Source organism: Meriones unguiculatus, chromosome 12 (genome assembly GCF_030254825.1).
Source record: "Meriones unguiculatus strain TT.TT164.6M chromosome 12, Bangor_MerUng_6.1, whole genome shotgun sequence".
In the NCBI taxonomy this organism is placed as follows: Eukaryota; Metazoa; Chordata; class Mammalia; order Rodentia; family Muridae; genus Meriones; species Meriones unguiculatus.
In genome coordinates, this window is record NC_083360.1 from 52,259,584 (window position 1) to 52,266,747 (window position 7,164).

At 38.7% G+C, this 7,164-nt stretch overlaps 1 pseudogene; it reads left to right on the forward strand.

The window, feature by feature from the left end:
- The first annotated feature begins 1,410 nt into the window (after positions 1-1,410).
- Positions 1,411-2,091, forward strand: LOC110563438 (glutathione S-transferase P-like; annotated as a pseudogene).
- The last annotated feature ends 5,073 nt before the right edge of the window (positions 2,092-7,164 follow it).

Consider the following 7,164-nt stretch of genomic DNA (forward strand, 5'->3'; position numbering starts at 1 on the left):
AAACAAAATGTTTCAAAGGTTGTAAAAGATAGAAAACATAGACAAATGCTCTTCCCAGTGAGTTTTCACAAAAGTCCTTAAGGAACTGAGATCTCCAATAGATTGGCCCAGGGTGGGAGTGTCTCAGGATACTATGGTGTGCCTACTCAAATCTTCCTGTTCAATTAATGTCCAATTTAACATAGAATTAAATACAATTAAAATGCTACATCTTATGCTTACTATGGCTTGCTCAGCAGTGTTTCACTGCAACAAATAATAAAACTTTCCAATATCCAAAATGGTATGTGAAGAGCCACTTGTTTGTCAAGCTGCTTTGTTAATGAGTTCTCAGAGAAAAACATGTTTTCACCCTGTCCTTCACCTGGAGGGTGAAGACAAGGATAGATATTATGTTTTGCCAATTTTACTTCCTTTTGTTTGAGACAGTAGACAGAATGTTTTGTTAAGTTCACTTCCTTTTGTTTGTGTGAGGAGTACACAGACAGGTGGCCAAGGTAAACAAGTCTTACTTCTTCATGAATCCCTTCATGGTATCAAGGTGTTTTGCTCTGACTATAAAAATAGGCTGTGGAATAAACCAATGCAACAGTGTCTCCTGGCAGTCCTCTCGAACAGATCCTGTGTATAGCGTGTATTTTTTTTTTCTTTCAATCCTCCCTCTCCTTTCAGGAACTGTTTGACTCTGCCAGCGGGCTCCAGCAATGGCACTGACACTGTCATGAGGGTCCTGTCAGTTCCAGAATGCCAGAGGTCTGGGCGGTGAAAGAAGAACCATCTTGTTTTTTGTGACCCACTATCCGGGCCTGGCCCTCTCCCATCTGTGTTACTCTTTTCTATTCCTGCTTTACTCCTTCTGGGTCCTCTCCATCTCCTTCCATCTGCCCTTGAACTCTTGCAAGTTTCTCCTCAAAGAGATCCACAAAACAAGGACCTTCCAGGGGCAAATGATCAAGCTAGGGTCAGATGGCAGGGGAGGAAAACTCCCCTATTCAGTGGTCTAGGAGAAGGGGATGGAGGAAGAAAGGAGGGTGGGACCAGAAGGAGATGAAGGAGGGGCTACAATCAGGATATAAAATAAATAAATTGTAAAAAATTAAAATTAAAAACAAACACACAAACAAACAACACAAAACAAAACAACAAAACAAGGACCTGATTGTGACTAGTGACCTGCACACCCACCTCAAGGTGCAGTCCTGACTTAGGAAGGGCTACAAGATGACAGGCTTAGTCCGGGAAAGGCCAAGCCTTGGAGAGGCTGGAGGGCAGAGGCTGGGGATTGGCCAGGACTCCCCCAACCCCACCTAAAAAGAAAAAATAATTTTAAAAATACTACACCTTGGCTCGCGTGTATGTCCAAGATCCCACATCCAGCACCAAGTCCACGCCTCTGTCTTCGCAGCAGTCATGCCGCCGTACACCATTGTCTACTTTTCATCTCAGGGGCACTGTGAGGCAACACACATGCTGCTGGCTGACCAAAACCAGAGCTGGAAGGAGGAGGTGATTATCAAAGATACCTGGATGCAAGCCTTGCTCAAGTCCACCAGTCTGTATGGGCAGCTCCCTACGTTTGAGGATGGAGACCTCACCCTGCACCAATCTAATGCCATCTTGAGGCACCTGGGCCTATCTTTTGGGCTTCATGTGAAAGATCAGAAGGAGGCTGCCCTGGTGGATATGGTGAATGATGGGGGGGCGTACCTTCACTTAAAATATACACCCTCATCTACACCAGTTACGAGGATGGTAAGAATGACTATGTGAAGGCCCTGCCTGGGCACATGAACACTTTTGAGAACCTGATGTCCTGGTACCAGGGAGGCAAAGCCTTCATAGTGGGTAATTGCCAATTACAACTTGCTGGACCTGTTGCTGATCCACCAGCTCCTGGCCCCTGGCTATATGGACAACTTCCCCCTGCTCTCTGCCTTTGTGGCACTTTTCAGTGACCGGCCCAAGATCAAGGCCTTTCTGTCCTCCCCCAACCATGTGAACTGTCACATCAATGACAATGGCAAACAGTTGTGGAAGGAAGAGACAGGAGCTGTTTGTCCCCCTTTCCCAGGCCTAAAAAAAATTTGTTAAGACAGAAAAAAAAATGCTACACCTTACAAATATCGATGCCCTTTAGTAGAAAGGAAAAACACAGAAAAGCTTTTCTGCATTTTTTTAATAGAATGGGATCTGGTGGTATACATATAAACATTTAAATGCTACATTCTTCATAGGTAGGGCAATCTATGCTCTACACTGCAAGATCATCTTGCACAAATCTATGCTTCTTGACTTCATGATTTTATCTCTTTTTTCTATCTCAAAGAAGTCTTTGGAGCCACTAAATAATAAAATCAATAACCTGGAATATTGATACTTAATTTCAGGGCAAAAGTAATTACTCATCTGTTTTACTCCTGTCAATGCTGACTGAATGTTAACAGTTTGGTCTGACTTCACATGTGACCTTAGGCATATTATGGAACCCTTGGGTCTTTGTTTCTTTTAAACATTGGAAGTCAGGGAAGAATGACAAGTCATGAATAGTTAATTTCTCACACTCCACACTTAGGTCACACTGCACAGTCACATGCACACTTAGATCTCCTTGTACTTACACTAGGATTCCACTGTATAGTGGTATATTTGTTTTCATTGTACAGTCATATCCGCACTAAACAGTCACACACTAGGATCACATCATACAGTCAAATCTACAGTAGCATCCACTGTACAATCAGACTCAGATTAGCTCTTATTTTACAGCCACATCCATATTAGAATGCACTGTACAATCATACTCACACTAGAATCACACTTCTGTAGAATCAAAATGTACAATCATCCCCATAGCAGGATCACACAGTGCAGTCGTACCTACATTGGAATCACACTGTAATATCAACAAGAATTCCTGGAAAGAAGCTGAATCTACAAAGACTGATTGACATATTAGAAGTGTAGTGATGTGAAGAATTTGGAATGTGGCAGGTCCATAGGGCTAATTACCTTATCTTTGGCTAGATTTAGCACCCTGATTTGCTAATTTTTCCCACCTCAGTATAAGAACCAATATCATGTGACTAAAATATAAAAATTTCTTGAAATCTATTAACTTGGCAGACCCCTAGCTTTTGCCTATCTAAAAGCTTAGATTGTCATTACACAGCATCCACATTCTATAGAAAAGCTTCACCCATCTTGCTGTCAGTTCCTCCCTGCCATAGCCACCAATGTATTTTAAACTTGCTTGACTTATGATATTCTTTGTTCTGCAAAACTATAAAACTTCATAAAACTGCTTCCATTTTACAACATGGAATTTAGGTTGTGCTAGGCAAGTTCTATAACTTGACAATAGCTAGAATCATTTGGGAAGAATGAACTTATATTGAGAAAATATCCCTACCAGATTGGCCTACAGGCAACCTATAGTTCCTTGTCTTCCTGAATGAGAATTTATTAGAGAAGGACACTGTTGGCAATGTTAGCTCTAGTTTGGTGGTCCTGAGTGCTATAAGAAGACAGGCTGATTAAGCCATACAAATGGATTTCCTCCATGGCCTCTGCAAAAATTCTTGCATACAGGTTCCTACCTAAAAACAGAATAAGAATCAATAAAGAAAATCCAAGAAAGAAATCAATAAAGAAAATCTGAGAAAGCCTTGAAAAGGGAAAACTTAGAGAAGACATCAGGAACCACAGATGAAAGTATCACTGAGAGAATACAAAAGATCAAGGAGAGAACCTCAGGTACTGGATATACAATTGAAGAAATCTATGCATCTCTCAAAGAAAATATTAAAACAAAAAATTCCTGACTCCCCCCAAAATAAATTCAAGAAATCAAAAACACCAAGAAAAGATGAAACAGAAACCTAAGAATAATAAGAATGGAACATTCCGGGCTCCAAGGTCTACAAAATATTTTCAAGAAAATTTCCCAAACCTAAAGAAAAAGGTGTCCTAAATGAACATCGGTACAAAGTCCCAATTTATTTCTAATATCAGAGATCAGACCTCTACTCTTGCCTGATGCGTCTAAAACAAAAAGGGAGAACTGTAGAGAGCTGCGTAATGCCGCGCCTTAAAGATGGAGCTGGTTTCCGCCTTCCACCTTCCCGATGGTGAGTGCTCTCTGTCACAAACAACTCCATATTCGGCTAAGGCTGAGGATCTGGCTTGCTTCCGTGTATGTGGACCTATCTGCATTGCCCACGTGGCACGCTGGCGTTGGCTACCCAGAGGCTATTTAAGCTGTGGGCTGGCTTTCCCCAGGGTCAGAAGATTGTTCAAGGTTCCTGAATAAACTGCATTGAGAAGAAAAAAAAAAAGAAAGAAAAAGGTATCTTTAAACATACAAGAGTCTTACAGGACAACAAATAGAGTAGACCAGAAAGGAAGTTCCTCCCACCGCATAATAATCAAAACACTAAATCTACAAAACAAAGAAAAGTTATTAAATATGACAAGGAAAAAATACCAAATAACATATAAGGTAGACCTCTCAGTATCACACTTGATTTCTGAACAGCAACTAGGAAAGCCAGAAAGGTCTGGGCAGACACCATGCAAACACTAAGAGACCACAGATGCCAACCCAGACTACTATACCCAGCAAAACTTTCAATTACCGTAAATGGAATAACAAGATATTCGGTGACAAAACTAAATTTAAACAATATGTATCAATCTAGCCCTACAAAAGATACTAGAAGGAAAACTCCAATCCAATGAATTCAACTACACCCCAAAAAACATGAATGTAAATCAAGTCTTAACAACAACAACAACAAAAAAAAACACAAGGACACAAACACACTATCACCACCAATTCTACAATATAAGTAACTAAGAATCATTAATCGTTAGTCCCTAATAATTATCAACATCAGTGGACTCAACTCTTTAATAAAAAGACACAGGCTAATAGAATGGTTGCAGATACAAGATCTAACATTCTATTGCATTCAAGAAACTTATACCTCTGCAACAAAGATAGACACTACCTCAGAGTAAAGGGCTGGAAAAAGGTTTTCCAAGCAAACAGACCCAAGAAGCAAGCTTGAGTAGCCATCCTAATATCTAATAAAACAGACTTTCAACCAAAATTAACCAAGAGATATGGGGAAGAACACTTCATTCTCATCAAAGGAAAAATCTGCCATGAGGACATCACAAACATGAACATCTATGCCCCAAATACAAGAACACCTGCATTTGTCAGAGAAGCATTTAAGCTTAAATCACATACTGATCTCAACACATTAATAGTGGGAGACTTCAACATCCCTGCTTACCAACTGACAGATCATTGAGACAGAAGCTAAATAGAGAAATAATGATGCTTACAGAAGTCATGAATCAAATAGACTTAATAAATGTCTACAGAACTTTTCACCAAAACACAAAATAATATACATTTTTTTCTCAGTACTACAAGGAACCTTTTCCAAACCTGATCATATACTTGGTCAGAAAGCAAACCTCACCTTATAAATGAAAGTTGAATTGACTCATTATTCTTTAACAGATAACCATGGATTAAAGCTAGACCTTACCAAAAACAAAAACAACAGAAAGAAGAACTCCCTGCTCAATGATCACTGAGTGAAGGAAGAAATAAAGACTTCCTAAAATTCAATGAAAATGAGGGTACAACATACCCAAACTTATGAGGCACAATAAAAGCAGTGCTAAGAGGAAAGTTCATAGCATCAAGTACCTTCATAAAGAAATTGGAGAGATCCCATATTAGCAAATTAACAGATCATCTGAATACTTAAGAAAAAAAATAGCAAACACACCCATAAGGAGAAAATAATCAAACTGAGGGTTGAAATCAATAAATTAGAAACAACAGGGCAATACAATGAATCAACAAAACCAAGAGCTGGTTCTTTGAGAAAATCAACAATCTAGACAAACCCTTAGCCAAACTATCTAAAAGAAAGAGGGAGAGTATTCAAATTAACAAAGTCAAAAATGAAAGGGGGACTTAACAGCAGGCACAGAGGAAATCCAAACAATTAATAGGTTTTACTTCAAAAGCCTGTATTCCTCAAAATTGGAAAATTTAAAGGAAATAAACAATTTTCTTGATAGATTTTACCTACCAAAATTAAATCAAGACCAGGTAAACAGTTTCAACAGTCCTATAACCCCTAAGAAAATAGAAGCAGTCATCAATAGCCTCCCAACCAGAAAAATTGTTTTAGCATGGAATTCTACCATACCATCAAAGAAGAGCTAATATCAATACTCCTCAAAAGAGTAACAGAAGAAACATTGCCAAACTCATTCTATGAATCCAGTCACCATGATACTTAAACCACACAAAAACTGAACATCAAAAGAAAATTTCAGACCAACCTCTCCTATGAAAAAGTAGACGCAAAAATGCTCAATAAGAAATTTGCAAATGGAATTCAAGAACCCAACAAGCACATCATCCACCATGAACAAGAAGGCTTCATCCCAGGAATGCAGGGATGGTTCAACATATGGAAATCCAGCAATGTAATCTACCATATAAACAAACTGAAAGAAAAACATCACATGATCATTTCATTAGATGTAGGAAAAGCCTTTGACAAAATCCAACACCCCTTCATATGAAAGTCTTGAAGAAATCAGGGATACAAGGCCCATACCTAAACATAATAAAGGCTATATAGAGCAAGCAGATAGCCAACATCCAACTAAATGGAGAGAGTCCTGAAGCAATCCCAATAAAATCAGAGACAATACAAAGTGGCCCACTCTCTCCCTATCTCTTCAATATAGAGCTAGAAATTCTAATTAAAAGAGTAAGATGACTAACAGAGATCAAAAGGATATAAATCAGAAGGAAGAAGTTAAACTATTGCTATTCCCAGATGATATGATACTATAAATAAATGACCCCAGAAAGCAACCCCACCAGAGAACTCCTGCAGCTAAAAAGCTTCTTCAGCAAAGTAGCTTGACAGATTAATTTAAAAAAATCAGTAGCCCTCCTATATACAAATGGGCTAATGGAAATTAGGGAAACCACACCCTTCACAACAGTCACATATAATATAAAGTATCCAGGAGTAAAGCTAATAAAGAAAATTAGATAACTGATAAAAAAATAAAAAATAAAAAAAAGAATAACTGAAAAAAAAGAAAATTAGAGACCTG